The following is a 17,486-nucleotide window of genomic DNA, read 5'->3' on the forward strand; positions in this document are numbered from 1 at the left end:
TGTCTTGTCTTGTCTTGTCTTGTCTTGTCTTGTCTTGTCTTGTCTTGTCTTGTCTTGTCTTGTCTTGTCTTGTCTTGTCTTGTCTTGTCTTGTCTTGTCTTGTCTTGTCTTGTCTTGTCTTGTCTTGTCTTGTCTTGTCTTGTCTTGTCTTGTCTTGTCTTGTCTTGTCTTGTCTTGTCTTGTCTTGTCTTGTCTTGTCTTGTCTTGTCTTGTCTTGTCTTGTCTTGTCTTGTCTTGTCTTGTCTTGTCTTGTCTTGTCTTGTCTTGTCTTGTCTTGTCTTTTCTTGTCTGGCCTTGTCTTGTCTTGTTTTATCTTCTTAATTAATTTAAAAAAAAATCAAACACAATAGTCCTGTCTTGTCTTGTTTTGTCTTCTCTTCTTAATTAATTTAGAAACAAATAATAAAAATGTCTTGACTTGTCTTGTATTTTCCAGTTTCGCCTTGTCTTGTCTTATCTTCTTAATTAATTTAAAAATAAATTAAACACAATTGTCTTGTTTTGTCTTGTCATGTCTTGTCTTGTCTTGTCTTGTCCTGTCTTGTCTTCTTAATTAGTTTAGAAAGAAATAAAAAAATGTCTTGTCTTGTTTTGTTTTGTCATGTCTTGTCATGTCATGTCTTCTCTTGTTTTGTCTTATCTTCTTAATTAATTTAAAAACAAATCAAACACAATTGTCTTGTCTTGTCTTGTATTTTCCAGTCTGGCTTTGTCTTGTCTTGTCTTGTCTTGTCTTGTCTTGTCTTGTCTTGTCTTGTCTTGTCTTGTCTTTTCTTGTCTGGCCTTGTCTTGTCTTGTTTTATCTTCTTAATTAATTTAAAAACAAATCAAACACAATAGTCCTGTCTTGTCTTGTTTTGTCTTCTCTTCTTAATTAATTTAGAAACAAATAATAAAAATGTCTTGACTTGTCTTGTATTTTCCAGTTTCGCCTTGTCTTGTCTTATCTTCTTAATTAATTTAAAAATAAATTAAACACAATTGTCTTGTTTTGTCTTGTCATGTCTTGTCTTGTCTTGTCTTGTCCTGTCTTGTCTTCTTAATTAGTTTAGAAAGAAATAAAAAAATGTCTTGTCTTGTTTTGTTTTGTCATGTCTTGTCATGTCATGTCTTCTCTTGTTTTGTCTTATCTTCTTAATTAATTTAAAAACAAATCAAACACAATTGTCTTGTCTTGTCTTGTCTTGTCTTGTCTTGTCTTGTCTTGTCTTGTCTTGTCTTGTCTTGTCTTGTCTTGTCTTGTCTTGTCTTGTCTTGTCTTGTCTTGTCTTGTCTTGTCTTGTCTTGTCTTGTCTTGTCTTGTCTTGTCTTGTCTTGTCTTGTCTTGTCTTGTCTTGTCTTGTCTTGTCTTGTCTTGTCTTGTCTTGTCTTGTCTTGTCTTGTCTTGTCTTGTCTTGTCTTGTCTTGTCTTGTCTTGTCTTGTCTGGCCTTGTCTTGTCTTGTCTTGTCTTGTCTTGTCTTGTCTTGTCTTTTCTTGTCTGGCCTTGTCTTGTCTTGTTTTATCTTCTTAATTAATTTAAAAACAAATCAAACACAATAGTCCTGTCTTGTCTTGTTTTGTCTTCTCTTCTTAATTAATTTAGAAACAAATAATAAAAATGTCTTGACTTGCCTTGTCTTGTCTTGTCTTGTCTTGTCTTGTCTTGTCTTGTCTTGTCTTGTCTTGTCTTGTCTTGTCTTGTCTTGTCTTGTCTTGTCTTGTCTTGTCTTGTCTTGTCTTGTCTTGTCTTGTCTTGTCTTGTCTTGTCTTGTCTTGTCTTGTCTTGTCTTGTCTTGTCTTGTCTTGTCTTGTCTTGTCTTGTCTTGTCTTGTCTTGTCTTGTCTTGTCTTGTCTTGTCTTGTCTTGTCTTGTCTTGTCTTGTCTTGTCTTGTCTTGTCTTGTCTTGTCTTGTCTTGTCTTGTCTTGTCTTGTCTTGTCTTGTCTTGTCTTGTCTTGTCTTGTCTTGTCTTGTCTTGTCTTGTCTTGTCTTGTCTTGTCTTGTCTTGTCTTGTCTTGTCTTGTCTTGTCTTGTCTTGTCTTGTCTTGTCTTGTCTTGTCTTGTCTTGTCTTGTCTTGTCTTGTCTTGTCTTGTCTTGTCTTGTCTTGTCTTGTCTTGTCTTGTCTTGTCTTGTCTTGTCTTGTCTTGTCTTGTCTTGTCTTGTCTTGTCTTGTCTTGTCTTGTCTTGTCTTGTCTTGTCTTGTCTTGTCTTGTCTTGTCTTGTCTTGTCTTGTCTTGTCTTGTCTTGTCTTGTCTTGTCTTGTCTTGTCTTGTCTTGTCTTGTCTTGTCTTGTCTTGTCTTGTCTTGTCTTGTCTTGTCTTGTCTTGTCTTGTCTTGTCTTGTCTTGTCTTGTCTTGTCTTGTCTTGTCTTGTCTTGTCTTGCCTTGTCTTGCCTTGTCTTGTCTTGTCTTGTCTTGTCTTGTCTTGTCTTGTCTTGTCTTGTCTTGTCTTGTCTTGTCTTGTCTTGTCTTGTCTTGTCTTGTCTTGTCTTGTCTTGTCTTGTCTTGTCTTGTCTTGTCTTGTCTTGTCTTGTCTTGTCTTGTCTTGTCTTGTCTTGTCTTGTCTTGTCTTGTCTTGTCTTGTCTTGTCTTGTCTTGTCTTGTCTTGTCTTGTCTTGTCTTGTCTTGTCTTGTCTTGTCTTGTCTTGTCTTGTCTTGTCTTGTCTTGTCTTGTCTTGTCTTGTCTTGTCTTGTCTTGTCTTGTCTTGTCTTGTCTTGTCTTGTCTTGTCTTGTCTTGTCTTGTCTTGTCTTGTCTTGTCTTGTCTTTTCTTGTCTGGCCTTGTCTTGTCTTGTTTTATCTTCTTAATTAATTTAAAAACAAATCAAACACAATAGTCCTGTCTTGTCTTGTTTTGTCTTCTCTTCTTAATTAATTTAGAAACAAATAATAAAAATGTCTTGACTTGTCTTGTATTTTCCAGTTTCGCCTTGTCTTGTCTTATCTTCTTAATTAATTTAAAAATAAATTAAACACAATTGTCTTGTTTTGTCTTGTCATGTCTTGTCTTGTCTTGTCTTGTCCTGTCTTGTCTTCTTAATTAGTTTAGAAAGAAATAAAAAAATGTCTTGTCTTGTTTTGTCTTGTCTTGTCTTGTCCTGTCTTGTCTTCTTAATTAGTTTAGAAAGAAATAAAAAAATGTCTTGTCTTGTTTTGTTTTGTCATGTCATGTCTTCTCTTGTTTTGTCTTATCTTCTTAATTAATTTAAAAACAAATCAAACACAATTGTCTTGTCTTGTCTTGTATTTTCCAGTCTGGCCTTGTCTTGTCTTGTCTTGTCTTGTCTTGTCTTGTCTTGTCTTGTCTTGTCTTGTCTTGTCTTGTCTTGTCTTGTCTTTTCTTGTCTGGCCTTGTCTTGTTTTGTTTTATCTTCTTAATTAATTTAAAAACAAATCAAACACAATAGTCCTGTCTTGTCTTGTTTTGTCTTCTCTTCTTAATTAATTTAGAAACAAATAATAAAAATGTCTTGACTTGTCTTGTATTTTCCAGTTTCGCCTTGTCTTGTCTTATCTTCTTAATTAATTTAAAAATAAATTAAACACAATTGTCTTGTTTTGTCTTGTCATGTCTTGTCTTGTCTTGTCTTGTCCTGTCTTGTCTTCTTAATTAGTTTAGAAAGAAATAAAAAAATGTCTTGTCTTGTTTTGTTTTGTCATGTCTTGTCATGTCATGTCTTCTCTTGTTTTGTCTTATCTTCTTAATTAATTTAAAAACAAATCAAACACAATTGTCTTGTCTTGTATTTTCCAGTCTGGCCTTGTCTTGTCTTGTCTTCTCTTGTCTTGTCTTGTCTTGTCTTGTCTAGTCTTGTCTTGTCTTGTCTTGTCTTGTCTTGTCTTGTCTTGTCTTGTCTTTTCTTGTCTGGCCTTGTCTTGTCTTGTTTTATCTTCTTAATTAATTTAAAAACAAATCAAACACAATAGTCCTGTCTTGTCTTGTTTTGTCTTCTCTTCTTAATTAATTTAGAAACAAATAATAAAAATGTCTTGACTTGTCTTGTATTTTCCAGTTTCGCCTTGTCTTGTCTTATCTTCTTAATTAATTTAAAAATAAATTAAACACAATTGTCTTGTTTTGTCTTGTCATGTCTTGTCTTGTCTTGTCTTGTCCTGTCTTGTCTTCTTAATTAGTTTAGAAAGAAATAAAAAAATGTCTTGTCTTGTTTTGTTTTGTCATGTCTTGTCATGTTTTGTTTTGTCATGTCTTGTCATGTCATGTCTTCTCTTGTTTTGTCTTATCTTCTTAATTAATTTAAAAACAAATCAAACACAATTGTCTTGTCTTGTCTTGTCTTGTCTTGTCTTGTCTTGTCTTGTCTTGTCTTGTCTTGTCTTGTCTTGTCTTGTCTTGTCTTGTCTTGTCTTGTCTTGTCTTGTCTTGTCTTGTCTTGTCTTTTCTTGTCTGGCCTTGTCTTGTCTTGTCTTGTCTTGTCTTGTCTTGTCTTGTCTTGTCTTTTCTTGTCTGGCCTTGTCTTGTCTTGTTTTATCTTCTTAATTAATTTAAAAACAAATCAAACACAATAGTCCTGTCTTGTCTTGTTTTGTCTTCTCTTCTTAATTAATTTAGAAACAAATAATAAAAATGTCTTGACTTGTCTTGTATTTTCCAGTCTGGTCTTGTCTTGTCTTGCCTTGTCTTGTCTTGTCTTGTCTTGTCTTGTCTTGTCTTGTCTTGTCTTGTCTTGTCTTGTCTTGTCTTGTCTTGTCTTGTCTTGTCTTGTCTTGTCTTGTCTTGTCTTGTCTTGTCTTGTCTTGTCTTGTCTTGTCTTGTCTTGTCTTGTCTTGTCTTGTCTTGTCTTGTCTTGTCTTGTCTTGTCTTGTCTTGTCTTGTCTTGTCTTGTCTTGTCCTGTCTTGTCTTCTTAATTAGTTTAGAAAGAAATAAAAAAATGTCTTGTCTTGTTTTGTTTTGTCATGTCATGTCTTCTCTTGTTTTGTCTTATCTTCTTAATTAATTTAAAAACAAATCAAACACAATTGTCTTGTTTTGTCTTGTATTTTCCAGTCTGGCCTTGTCTTGTCTTGTCTTGTCTTGTCTTGTCTTGTCTTGTCTTGTCTTGTCTTGTCTTGTCTTGTCTTGTCTTGTCTTATCTTGTCTTGTTTTGTCTTGTCTTGTCTTGTCTTGTCTTGTCTTGTCTTGTCTTGTCTTGTCTTGTCTTGTCTTGTCTTGTCTTGTCTTGTCTTATCTTCTTAATTAATTTAAAAACAAATCAAACACAATTGTCTTGTCTTGTCTTGTATTTTCCAGTCTGGCCTTGTCTTGTCTTGTCTTGTCTTGTCTTGTCTTGTCTTGTCTTGTCTTGTCTTGTCTTGTCTTGTCTTGTCTTGTCTTGTCTTGTCTTGTCTTGTCTTGTCTTGTCTTGTCTTGTCTTGTCTTGTCTTGTCTTGTCTTGTCTTGTCTTGTCTTGTCTTGTCTTGTCTTGTCTTGTCTTGTCTTGTCTTGTCTTGTCTTGTCTTGTCTTGTCTTGTCTTGTCTTGTCTTGTCTTGTCTTGTCTTGTCTTGTCTTGTCTTGTCTTGTCTTGTCTTGTCTTGTCTTGTCTTGTCTTGTCTTGTCTTGTCTTGTCTTGTCTTGTCTTGTCTTGTCTTGTCTTGTCTTGTCTTGTCTTGTCTTGTCTTGTCTTGTCTTGTCTTGTCTTGTCTTGTCTTGTCTTGTCTTGTCTTGTCTTGTCTTGTCTTGTCTTGTCTTGTCTTGTCTTGTCTTGTCTTGTCTTGTCTTGTCTTGTCTTGTCTTGTCTTGTCTTGTCTTGTCTTGTCTTGTCTTGTCTTGTCTTGTCTTGTCTTGTCTTGTCTTGTCTTGTCTTGTCTTGTCTTGTCTTGTCTTGTCTTGTCTTGTCTTGTCTTGTCTTGTCTTGTCTTGTCTTGTCTTGTCTTGTCTTGTCTTGTCTTGTCTTGTCTTGTCTTGTCTTGTCTTGTCTTGTCTTGTCTTGTCTTGTCTTGTCTTGTCTTGTCTTGTCTTGTCTTGTCTTGTCTTGTCTTGTCTTGTCTTGTCTTGTCTTGTCTTGTCTTGTCTTGTCTTGTCTTGTCTTGTCTTGTCTTGTCTTGTCTTGTCTTGTCTTGTCTTGTCTTGTCTTGTCTTGTCTTGTCTTGTCTTGTCTTGTCTTGTCTTGTCTTGTCTTGTCTTGTCTTGTCTTGTCTTGTCTTGTCTTGTCTTGTCTTGTCTTGTCTTGTCTTGTCTTGTCTTGTCTTGTTTTATCTTCTTAATTAATTTAAAAACAAATCAAACACAATAGTCCTGTCTTGTCTTGTTTTGTCTTCTCTTCTTAATTAATTTAGAAACAAATAATAAAAATGTCTTGACTTGTCTTGTATTTTCCAGTTTCGCCTTGTCTTGTCTTATCTTCTTAATTAATTTAAAAATAAATTAAACACAATTGTCTTGTTTTGTCTTGTCATGTCTTGTCTTGTCTTGTCTTGTCCTGTCTTGTCTTCTTAATTAGTTTAGAAAGAAATAAAAAAATGTCTTGTCTTGTTTTGTTTTGTCATGTCTTGTCATGTCATGTCTTCTCTTGTTTTGTCTTATCTTCTTAATTAATTTAAAAACAAATCAAACACAATTGTCTTGTCTTGTCTTGTATTTTCCAGTCTGGCCTTGTCTTGTCTTGTCTTGTCTTGTCTTGTCTTGTCTTGTCTTGTCTTGTCTTGTCTTGTCTTGTCTTGTCTTGTCTTGTCTTGTCTTGTCTTGTCTTGTCTTGTCTTGTCTTGTCTTGTCTTGTCTTGTCTTGTCTTGTCTTGTCTTGTCTTGTCTTGTCTTGTCTTGTCTTGTCTTGTCTTGTCTTGTCTTGTCTTGTCTTGTCTTGTCTTGTCTTGTCTTGTCTTGTCTTGTCTTGTCTTGTCTTGTCTTGTCTTGTCTTGTCTTGTCTTGTCTTGTCTTGTCTTGTCTTGTCTTGTCTTGTCTTGTCTTGTCTTGTCTTGTCTTGTCTTGTCTTGTCTTGTCTTGTCTTGTCTTGTCTTGTCTTGTCTAGTCTTGTCTTGTCTTGTCTTGTCTTGTCTTGTCCTGTCTTGTCTTGTCTTGTCTTGTCTTGTCTTGTCTTGTCTTGTCTTGTCTTGTCTTGTCTTGTCTTGTCTTGTCCTGTCTTGTCTTGTCTTGTCTTGTCTTGTCTTTTCTTGTCTGGCCTTGTCTTGTCTTGTTTTATCTTCTTAATTAATTTAAAAACAAATCAAACACAATAGTCCTGTCTTGTCTTGTTTTGTCTTCTCTTCTTAATTAATTTAGAAACAAATAATAAAAATGTCTTGACTTGTCTTGTATTTTCCAGTTTCGCCTTGTCTTGTCTTATCTTCTTAATTAATTTAAAAATAAATTAAACACAATTGTCTTGTTTTGTCTTGTCATGTCTTGTCTTGTCTTGTCTTGTCCTGTCTTGTCTTCTTAATTAGTTTAGAAAGAAATAAAAAAATGTCTTGTCTTGTTTTGTCTTGTCTTGTCTTGTCCTGTCTTGTCTTCTTAATTAGTTTAGAAAGAAATAAAAAAATGTCTTGTCTTGTTTTGTTTTGTCATGTCATGTCTTCTCTTGTTTTGTCTTATCTTCTTAATTAATTTAAAAACAAATCAAACACAATTGTCTTGTCTTGTCTTGTATTTTCCAGTCTGGCCTTGTCTTGTCTTGTCTTGTCTTGTCTTGTCTTGTCTTGTCTTGTCTTGTCTTGTCTTGTCTTGTCTTGTCTTGTCTTGTCTTGTCTTGTCTTGTCTTGTCTTGTCTTGTCTTGTCTTGTCTTGTCTTGTCTTGTCTTGTCTTGTCTTGTCTTGTCTTGTCTTGTCTTGTCTTGTCTTGTCTTGTCTTGTCTTGTCTTGTCTTGTCTTGTCTTGTCTTGTCTTGTCTTGTCTTGTCTTGTCTTGTCTTGTCTTGTCTTGTCTTGTCTTGTCTTGTCTTGTCTTGTCTTGTCTTGTCTTGTCTTGTCTTGTCTTGTCTTGTCTTGTCTTGTCTTGTCTTGTCTTGTCTTGTCTTGTCTTGTCTTGTCTTGTCTTGTCTTGTCTTGTCTTGTCTTGTCTTGTCTTGTCTTGTCTTGTCTTGTCTTGTCTTGTCTTGTCTTGTCTGGCCTTGTCTTGTCTTGTTTTATCTTCTTAATTAATTTAAAAACAAATCAAACACAATAGTCCTGTCTTGTCTTGTTTTGTCTTCTCTTCTTAATTAATTTAGAAACAAATAATAAAAATGTCTTGACTTGTCTTGTATTTTCCAGTTTCGCCTTGTCTTGTCTTATCTTCTTAATTAATTTAAAAATAAATTAAACACAATTGTCTTGTTTTGTCTTGTCATGTCTTTTCTTGTCTTGTCTTGTCCTGTCTTGTCTTCTTAATTAGTTTAGAAAGAAATAAAAAAATGTCTTGTCTTGTTTTGTTTTGTCATGTCATGTCTTCTCTTGTTTTGTCTTATCTTCTTAATTAATTTAAAAACAAATCAAACACAATTGTCTTGTCTTGTCTTGTATTTTAAAGTATGGCCTTGTCTTGTCTTGTCTTGTCTTGTCTTGTCTTGTCTTGTCTTGTCTTGTCTTGTCTTGTCTTGTCTTGTCTTATCTTGTCTTGTCTTGTCTTGTCTTGTCTTGTCTTGCCTTGTCTTGTCTTGTCTTGTCTTGTCTTGTCTTGTCTTGTCTTGTCTTGTCTTGTCTTGTCTTGTCTTGTCTTGTCTTGTCTTGTCTTGTCTTGTCTTGTCTTGTCTTGTCTTGTCTTGTCTTGTCTTGTCTTGTCTTGTCTTGTCTTGTCTTGTCTTGTCTTGTCTTGTCTTGTCTTGTCTTGTCTTGTCTTGTCTTGTCTTGTCTTGTCTTATCTTGTCTTGTCTTGTCTTGTCTTGTCTTGTCTTGTCTTGTCTTGTCTTGTCTTGTCTTGTCTTTTCTTGTCTGGCCTTGTCTTGTCTTGTTTTATCTTCTCAATTAATTTAAAAACAAATCAAACACAATAGTCCTGTCTTGTCTTGTTTTGTCTTCTCTTCTTAATTAATTTAGAAACAAATAAAAAAAATATCTTGACTTTAAAAGCAAATCAAACACAATTGTCTTGTCTTGTATTTTCCTGTTTCGCCTTGTCTTGTCTTATCTTCTTAATTAATTTAAAAACAAATCAAACACAATTGTCTTGTCTTGCCTTGTTTTGTCCTGTCATGTCTTGTCATGTCTTGTCTTGTCTTGTCCTGTCTTGTCTTCTTAATTAGTTTAGAAACAAATAAAAAAAATGTCTTGTCCTGTTTTGTTTTGTCATGTCATGTCTTCTCTTGTTTTGTCTTATCTTCTTAATTAATTTAAAAACAAATCAAACACAATTGTCTTGTCTTGTCTTGTATTTTCCAGTCTGGCCTTGTCTTGTCTTGTCTTGTCTTGTCTTGTCTTGTCTTGTCTTGTCTTGTCTTGTCTTGCCTTGTCTTGTATTGTCTTGTCTTGTCTTGTCTTGTCTTGTCTTGTCTTGTCTTGTCTTGTCTTGTCTTGTCTTGTCTTGTCTTGTCTTGTCTTGTCTTGTCTTGTCTTGTCTTGTCTTGTCTTGTCTTGTCTTGTCTTGTCTTGTCTTGTCTTGTCTTGTCTTGTCTTGTCTTGTCTTGTCTTGTCTTGTCTTGTCTTGTCTTGTCTTGTCTTGTCTTGTCTTGTCTTGTCTTGTCTTGTCTTGTCTTGTCTTGTCTTGTCTTGTCTTGTCTTGTCTTGTCTTGTCTTGTCTTGTCTTGTCTTGTCTTGTCTTGTCTTGTCTTGTCTTGTCTTGTCTTGTCTTGTCTTGTCTTGTCTTGTCTTGTCTTGTCTTGTCTTGTCTTGTCTTGTCTTGTCTTGTCTTGTCTTGTCTTGTCTTGTCTTGTCTTGTCTTGTCTTGTCTTGTCTTGTCTTGTCTTGTCTTGTCTTGTCTTGTCTTGTCTTGTCTTGTCTTGTCTTGTCTTGTCTTGTCTTGTCTTGTCTTGTCTTGTCTTGTCTTGTCTTGTCTTGTCTTGTCTTGTCTTGTCTTGTCTTGTCTTGTCTTGTCTTTTCTTGTCTTGCCTTGTCTTGTCTTGTTTTATCTTCTTAATTAATTTAAAAACAAATCAAACACAATAGTCCTGTCTTGTCTTGTTTTGTCTTCTCTTCTTAATTAATTTAGAAACAAATAATAAAAATGTCTTGACTTGTCTTGTATTTTCCAGTTTCGCCTTGTCTTGTCTTATCTTCTTAATTAATTTAAAAATAAATTAAACACAATTGTCTTGTTTTGTCTTGTCATGTCTTGTCTTGTCTTGTCTTGTCCTGTCTTGTCTTCTTAATTAGTTTAGAAAGAAATAAAAAAATGTCTTGTCTTGTTTTGTCTTGTCTTGTCTTGTCCTGTCTTGTCTTCTTAATTAGTTTAGAAAGAAATAAAAAAATGTCTTGTCTTGTTTTGTTTTGTCATGTCATGTCTTCTCTTGTTTTGTCTTATCTTCTTAATTAATTTAAAAACAAATCAAACACAATTGTCTTGTCTTGTCTTGTATTTTCCAGTCTGGCCTTGTCTTGTCTTGTCTTGTCTTGTCTTGTCTTGTCTTGTCTTGTCTTGTCTTGTCTTGTCTTGTCTTGTCTTGTCTTGTCTTGTCTTGTCTTGTCTTGTCTTGTCTTGTCTTGTCTTGTCTTGTCTTGTCTTGTCTTGTCTTGTCTTGTCATGTCTTGTCTTGTCTTGTCTTGTCTTGTCTTGTCTTGTCTTGTCTTGTCTTGTCTTGTCTTGTCTTGTCTTGTCTTGTCTTGTCTTGTCTTGTCTTGTCTTGTCTTGTCTTGTCTTGTCTTGTCTTGTCTTGTCTGGCCTTGTCTTGTCTTGTTTTATCTTCTTAATTAATTTAAAAACAAATCAAACACAATAGTCCTGTCTTGTCTTGTTTTGTCTTCTCTTCTTAATTAATTTAGAAACAAATAATAAAAATGTCTTGACTTGTCTTGTATTTTCCAGTTTCGCCTTGTCTTGTCTTATCTTCTTAATTAATTTAAAAATAAATTAAACACAATTGTCTTGTTTTGTCTTGTCATGTCTTGTCTTGTCTTGTCTTGTCCTGTCTTGTCTTCTTAATTAGTTTAGAAAGAAATAAAAAAATGTCTTGTCTTGTTTTGTCTTGTCTTGTCTTGTCCTGTCTTGTCTTCTTAATTAGTTTAGAAAGAAATAAAAAAATGTCTTGTCTTGTTTTGTTTTGTCATGTCATGTCTTCTCTTGTTTTGTCTTATCTTCTTAATTAATTTAAAAACAAATCAAACACAATTGTCTTGTCTTGTCTTGTATTTTAAAGTATGGCCTTGTCTTGTCTTGTCTTGTCTTGTCTTGTCTTGTCTTGTCTTGTCTTGTCTTGTCTTGTCTTGTCTTATCTTGTCTTGTCTTGTCTTGTCTTGTCTTGTCTTGCCTTGTCTTGTCTTGTCTTGTCTTGTCTTGTCTTGTCTTGTCTTGTCTTGTCTTGTCTTGTCTTGTCTTGTCTTGTCTTGTCTTGTCTTGTCTTGTCTTGTCTTGTCTTGTCTTGTCTTGTCTTGTCTTGTCTTGTCTTGTCTTGTCTTGTCTTGTCTTGTCTTGTCTTGTCTTGTCTTGTCTTGTCTTGTCTTGTCTTGTCTTGTCTTGTCTTGTCTTGTCTTGTCTTGTCTTGTCTTGTCTTGTCTTGTCTTGTCTTGTCTTGTCTTGTCTTGTCTTGTCTTGTCTTGTCTTGTCTTGTCTTGTCTTGTCTTGTCTTGTCTTGTCTTGTCTTGTCTTGTCTTGTCTTGTCTTGTCTTGTCTTGTCTTGTCTTGTCTTGTCTTGTCTTGTCTTGTCTTGTCTTGTCTTGTCTTGTCTTGTCTTGTCTTGTCTTGTCTTGTCTTGTCTTGTCTTGTCTTGTCTTGTCTTGTCTTGTCTTGTCTTGTCTTGTCTTGTCTTGTCTTGTCTTGTCTTGTCTTGTCTTGTCTTGTCTTGTCTTGTCTTGTCTTGTCTTGTCTTGTCTTGTCTTGTCTTGTCTTGTCTTGTCTTGTCTTGTCTTGTCTTGTCTTGTCTTGTCTTGTCTTGTCTTGTCTTGTCTTGTCTTGTCTTGTCTTGTCTTGTCTTGTCTTGTCTTGTCTTGTCTTGTCTTGTCTTGTCTTGTCTTGTCTTGTCTTGTCTTGTCTTGTCTTGTCTTGTCTTTTCTTGTCTTGCCTTGTCTTGTCTTGTTTTATCTTCTTAATTAATTTAAAAACAAATCAAACACAATAGTCCTGTCTTGTCTTGTTTTGTCTTCTCTTCTTAATTAATTTAGAAACAAATAATAAAAATGTCTTGACTTGTCTTGTATTTTCCAGTTTCGCCTTGTCTTGTCTTATCTTCTTAATTAATTTAAAAATAAATTAAACACAATTGTCTTGTTTTGTCTTGTCATGTCTTGTCTTGTCTTGTCTTGTCCTGTTTTGTCTTCTTAATTAGTTTAGAAAGAAATAAAAAAATGTCTTGTCTTGTTTTGTCTTGTCTTGTCTTGTCCTGTCTTGTCTTCTTAATTAGTTTAGAAAGAAATAAAAAAATGTCTTGTCTTGTTTTGTTTTGTCATGTCATGTCTTCTCTTGTTTTGTCTTATCTTCTTAATTAATTTAAAAACAAATCAAACACAATTGTCTTGTCTTGTCTTGTATTTTCCAGTCTGGCCTTGTCTTGTCTTGTCTTGTCTTGTCTTGTCTTGTCTTGTCTTGTCTTGTCTTGTCTTGTCTTGTCTTGTCTTGTCTTGTCTTGTCTTGTCTTGTCTTGTCTTGTCTTGTCTTGTCTTGTCTTGTCTTGTCTTGTCTTGTCTTGTCTTGCCTTGTCATGTCTTGTCTTGTCTTGTCTTGTCTTGTCTTGTCTTGTCTTGTCTTGTCTTGTCTTGTCTTGTCTTGTCTTGTCTTGTCTTGTCTTGTCTTGTCTTGTCTTGTCTTGTCTTGTCTTGTCTTGTCTTGTCTGGCCTTGTCTTGTCTTGTTTTATCTTCTTAATTAATTTAAAAACAAATCAAACACAATAGTCCTGTCTTGTCTTGTTTTGTCTTCTCTTCTTAATTAATTTAGAAACAAATAATAAAAATGTCTTGACTTGTCTTGTATTTTCCAGTTTCGCCTTGTCTTGTCTTATCTTCTTAATTAATTTAAAAATAAATTAAACACAATTGTCTTGTTTTGTCTTGTCATGTCTTGTCTTGTCTTGTCTTGTCCTGTCTTGTCTTCTTAATTAGTTTAGAAAGAAATAAAAAAATGTCTTGTCTTGTTTTGTCTTGTCTTGTCTTGTCCTGTCTTGTCTTCTTAATTAGTTTAGAAAGAAATAAAAAAATGTCTTGTCTTGTTTTGTTTTGTCATGTCATGTCTTCTCTTGTTTTGTCTTATCTTCTTAATTAATTTAAAAACAAATCAAACACAATTGTCTTGTCTTGTCTTGTATTTTAAAGTATGGCCTTGTCTTGTCTTGTCTTGTCTTGTCTTGTCTTGTCTTGTCTTGTCTTGTCTTGTCTTGTCTTATCTTGTCTTGTCTTGTCTTGTCTTGTCTTGTCTTGCCTTGTCTTGTCTTGTCTTGTCTTGTCTTGTCTTGTCTTGTCTTGTCTTGTCTTGTCTTGTCTTGTCTTGTCTTGTCTTGTCTTGTCTTGTCTTGTCTTGTCTTGTCTTGTCTTGTCTTGTCTTGTCTTGTCTTGTCTTGTCTTGTCTTGTCTTGTCTTGTCTTGTCTTGTCTTGTCTTGTCTTGTCTTGTCTTGTCTTGTCTTGTCTTGTCTTGTCTTGTCTTGTCTTGTCTTGTCTTGTCTTGTCTTGTCTTGTCTTGTCTTGTCTTGTCTTGTCTTGTCTTGTCTTGTCTTGTCTTGTCTTGTCTTGTCTTGTCTTGTCTTGTCTTGTCTTGTCTTGTCTTGTCTTGTCTTGTCTTGTCTTGTCTTGTCTTGTCTTGTCTTGTCTTGTCTTGTCTTGTCTTGTCTTGTCTTGTCTTGTCTTATCTTGTCTTGTCTTGTCTTGTCTTGTCTTGTCTTGTCTTGTCTTGTCTTGTCTTGTCTTTTCTTGTCTGGCCTTGTCTTGTCTTGTTTTATCTTCTCAATTAATTTAAAAACAAATCAAACACAATAGTCCTGTCTTGTCTTGTTTTGTCTTCTCTTCTTAATTAATTTAGAAACAAATAAAAAAAATATCTTGACTTTAAAAGCAAATCAAACACAATTGTCTTGTCTTGTATTTTCCTGTTTCGCCTTGTCTTGTCTTATCTTCTTAATTAATTTAAAAACAAATCAAACACAATTGTCTTGTCTTGCCTTGTTTTGTCCTGTCATGTCTTGTCATGTCTTGTCTTGTCTTGTCCTGTCTTGTCTTCTTAATTAGTTTAGAAACAAATAAAAAAAATGTCTTGTCCTGTTTTGTTTTGTCATGTCATGTCTTCTCTTGTTTTGTCTTATCTTCTTAATTAATTTAAAAACAAATCAAACACAATTGTCTTGTCTTGTCTTGTATTTTCCAGTCTGGCCTTGTCTTGTCTTGTCTTGTCTTGTCTTGTCTTGTCTTGTCTTGTCTTGTCTTGTCTTGCCTTGTCTTGTATTGTCTTGTCTTGTCTTGTCTTGTCTTGTCTTGTCTTGTCTTGTCTTGTCTTGTCTTGTCTTGTCTTGTCTTGTCTTGTCTTGTCTTGTCTTGTCTTGTCTTGTCTTGTCTTGTCTTGTCTTGTCTTGTCTTGTCTTGTCTTGTCTTGTCTTGTCTTGTCTTGTCTTGTCTTGTCTTGTCTTGTCTTGTCTTGTCTTGTCTTGTCTTGTCTTGTCTTGTCTTGTCTTGTCTTGTCTTGTCTTGTCTTGTCTTGTCTTGTCTTGTCTTGTCTTGTCTTGTCTTGTCTTGTCTTGTCTTGTCTTGTCTTGTCTTGTCTTGTCTTGTCTTGTCTTGTCTTGTCTTGTCTTGTCTTGTCTTGTCTTGTCTTGTCTTGTCTTGTCTTGTCTTGTCTTGTCTTGTCTTGTCTTGTCTTGTCTTGTCTTGTCTTGTCTTGTCTTGTCTTGTCTTGTCTTGTCTTGTCTTGTCTTGTCTTGTCTTGTCTTTTCTTGTCTTGCCTTGTCTTGTCTTGTTTTATCTTCTTAATTAATTTAAAAACAAATCAAACACAATAGTCCTGTCTTGTCTTGTTTTGTCATCTCTTCTTAATTAATTTAGAAACAAATAATAAAAATGTCTTGACTTGTCTTGTATTTTCCAGTTTCGTCTTGTCTTGTCTTATCTTCTTAATTAATTTAAAAATAAATTAAACACAATTGTCTTGTTTTGTCTTGTCATGTCTTGTCTTGTCTCGTCTTGTCCTGTCTTGTCTTCTTAATTAGTTTAGAAAGAAATAAAAAAATGTCTTGTCTTGTTTTGTTTTGTCATGTCTTGTCATGTCATGTCTTCTCTTGTTTTGTCTTATCTTCTTAATTAATTTAAAAACAAATCAAACACAATTGTCTTGTCTTGTCTTGTATTTTCCAGTCTGGCCTTGTCTTGTCTTGTCTTGTCTTGTCTTGTCTTGTCTTGTCTTGTCTTGTCTTGTCTTGTCTTGTCTTGTCTTGTCTTGTCTTGTCTTGTCTTGTCTTGTCTTGTCTTGTCTTGTCTTGTCTTGTCTTGTCTTGTCTTGTCTTGTCTTGTCTTGTCTTGTCTTGTCTTGTCTTGTCTTGTCTTGTCTTGTCTGGCCTTGTCTTGTCTTGTTTTATCTTCTTAATTAATTTAAAAACAAATCAAACACAATAGTCCTGTCTTGTCTTGTTTTGTCTTCTCTTCTTAATTAATTTAGAAACAAATAATAAAAATGTCTTGACTTGTCTTGTATTTTCCAGTTTCGCCTTGTCTTGTCTTATCTTCTTAATTAATTTAAAAATAAATTAAACACAATTGTCTTGTTTTGTCTTGTCATGTCTTGTCTTGTCTTGTCTTGTCCTGTCTTGTCTTCTTAATTAGTTTAGAAAGAAATAAAAAAATGTCTTGTCTTGTTTTGTCTTGTCTTGTCTTGTCCTGTCTTGTCTTCTTAATTAGTTTAGAAAGAAATAAAAAAATGTCTTGTCTTGTTTTGTTTTGTCATGTCATGTCTTCTCTTGTTTTGTCTTATCTTCTTAATTAATTTAAAAACAAATCAAACACAATTGTCTTGTCTTGTCTTGTCTTGTCTTGTCTTGTCTTGTCTTGTCTTGTCTTGTCTTGTCTTGTCTTGTCTTGTCTTGTCTTGTCTTGTCTTGTCTTGTCTTGTCTTGTCTTGTCTTGTCTTGTCTTATCTTGTCTTGTCTTGTCTTGTCTTGTCTTGTCTTGCCTTGTCTTGTCTTGTCTTGTCTTGTCTTGTCTTGTCTTGTCTTGTCTTGTCTTGTCTTGTCTTGTCTTGTCTTGTCTTGTCTTGTCTTGTCTTGTCTTGTCTTGTCTTGTCTTGTCTTGTCTTGTCTTGTCTTGTCTTGTCTTGTCTTGTCTTGTCTTGTCTTGTCTTGTCTTGTCTTGTCTTGTCTTATCTTGTCTTGTCTTGTCTTGTCTTGTCTTGTCTTGTCTTGTCTTGTCTTGTCTTGTCTTGTCTTTTCTTGTCTGGCCTTGTCTTGTCTTGTTTTATCTTCTCAATTAATTTAAAAACAAATCAAACACAATAGTCCTGTCTTGTCTTGTTTTGTCTTCTCTTCTTAATTAATTTAGAAACAAATAAAAAAAATATCTTGACTTTAAAAGCAAATCAAACACAATTGTCTTGTCTTGTATTTTCCTGTTTCGCCTTGTCTTGTCTTATCTTCTTAATTAATTTAAAAACAAATCAAACACAATTGTCTTGTCTTGCCTTGTTTTGTCCTGTCATGTCTTGTCATGTCTTGTCTTGTCTTGTCCTGTCTTGTCTTCTTAATTAGTTTAGAAACAAATAAAAAAAATGTCTTGTCCTGTTTTGTTTTGTCATGTCATGTCTTCTCTTGTTTTGTCTTATCTTCTTAATTAATTTAAAAACAAATCAAACACAATTGTCTTGTCTTGTCTTGTATTTTCCAGTCTGGCCTTGTCTTGTCTTGTCTTGTCTTGTCTTGTCTTGTCTTGTCTTGTCTTGTCTTGTCTTGTCTTGCCTTGTCTTGTATTGTCTTGTCTTGTCTTGTCTTGTCTTGTCTTGTCTTGTCTTGTCTTGTCTTGTCTTGTCTTGTCTTGTCTTGTCTTGTCTTGTCTTGTCTTGTCTTGTCTTGTCTTGTCTTGTCTTGTCTTGTCTTGTCTTGTCTTGTCTTGTCTTGTCTTGTCTTGTCTTGTCTTGTCTTGTCTTGTCTTGTCTTGTCTTGTCTTGTCTTGTCTTGTCTTGTCTTGTCTTGTCTTGTCTTGTCTTGTCTTGTCTTGTCTTGTCTTGTCTTGTCTTGTCTTGTCTTGTCTTGTCTTGTCTTGTCTTGTCTTGTCTTGTCTTGTCTTGTCTTGTCTTGTCTTGTCTTGTCTTGTCTTGTCTTGTCTTGTCTTGTCTTGTCTTGTCTTGTCTTGTCTTGTCTTGTCTTGTCTTGTCTTGTCTTGTCTTGTCTTGTCTTGTCTTTTCTTGTCTTGCCTTGTCTTGTCTTGTTTTATCTTCTTAATTAATTTAAAAACAAATCAAACACAATAGTCCTGTCTTGTCTTGTTTTGTCATCTCTTCTTAATTAATTTAGAAACAAATAATAAAAATGTCTTGACTTGTCTTGTATTTTC

This window comes from Zeugodacus cucurbitae, chromosome X (genome assembly GCF_028554725.1).
Source record: "Zeugodacus cucurbitae isolate PBARC_wt_2022May chromosome X, idZeuCucr1.2, whole genome shotgun sequence".
NCBI lineage: Eukaryota > Metazoa > Arthropoda > Insecta > Diptera > Tephritidae > Zeugodacus > Zeugodacus cucurbitae.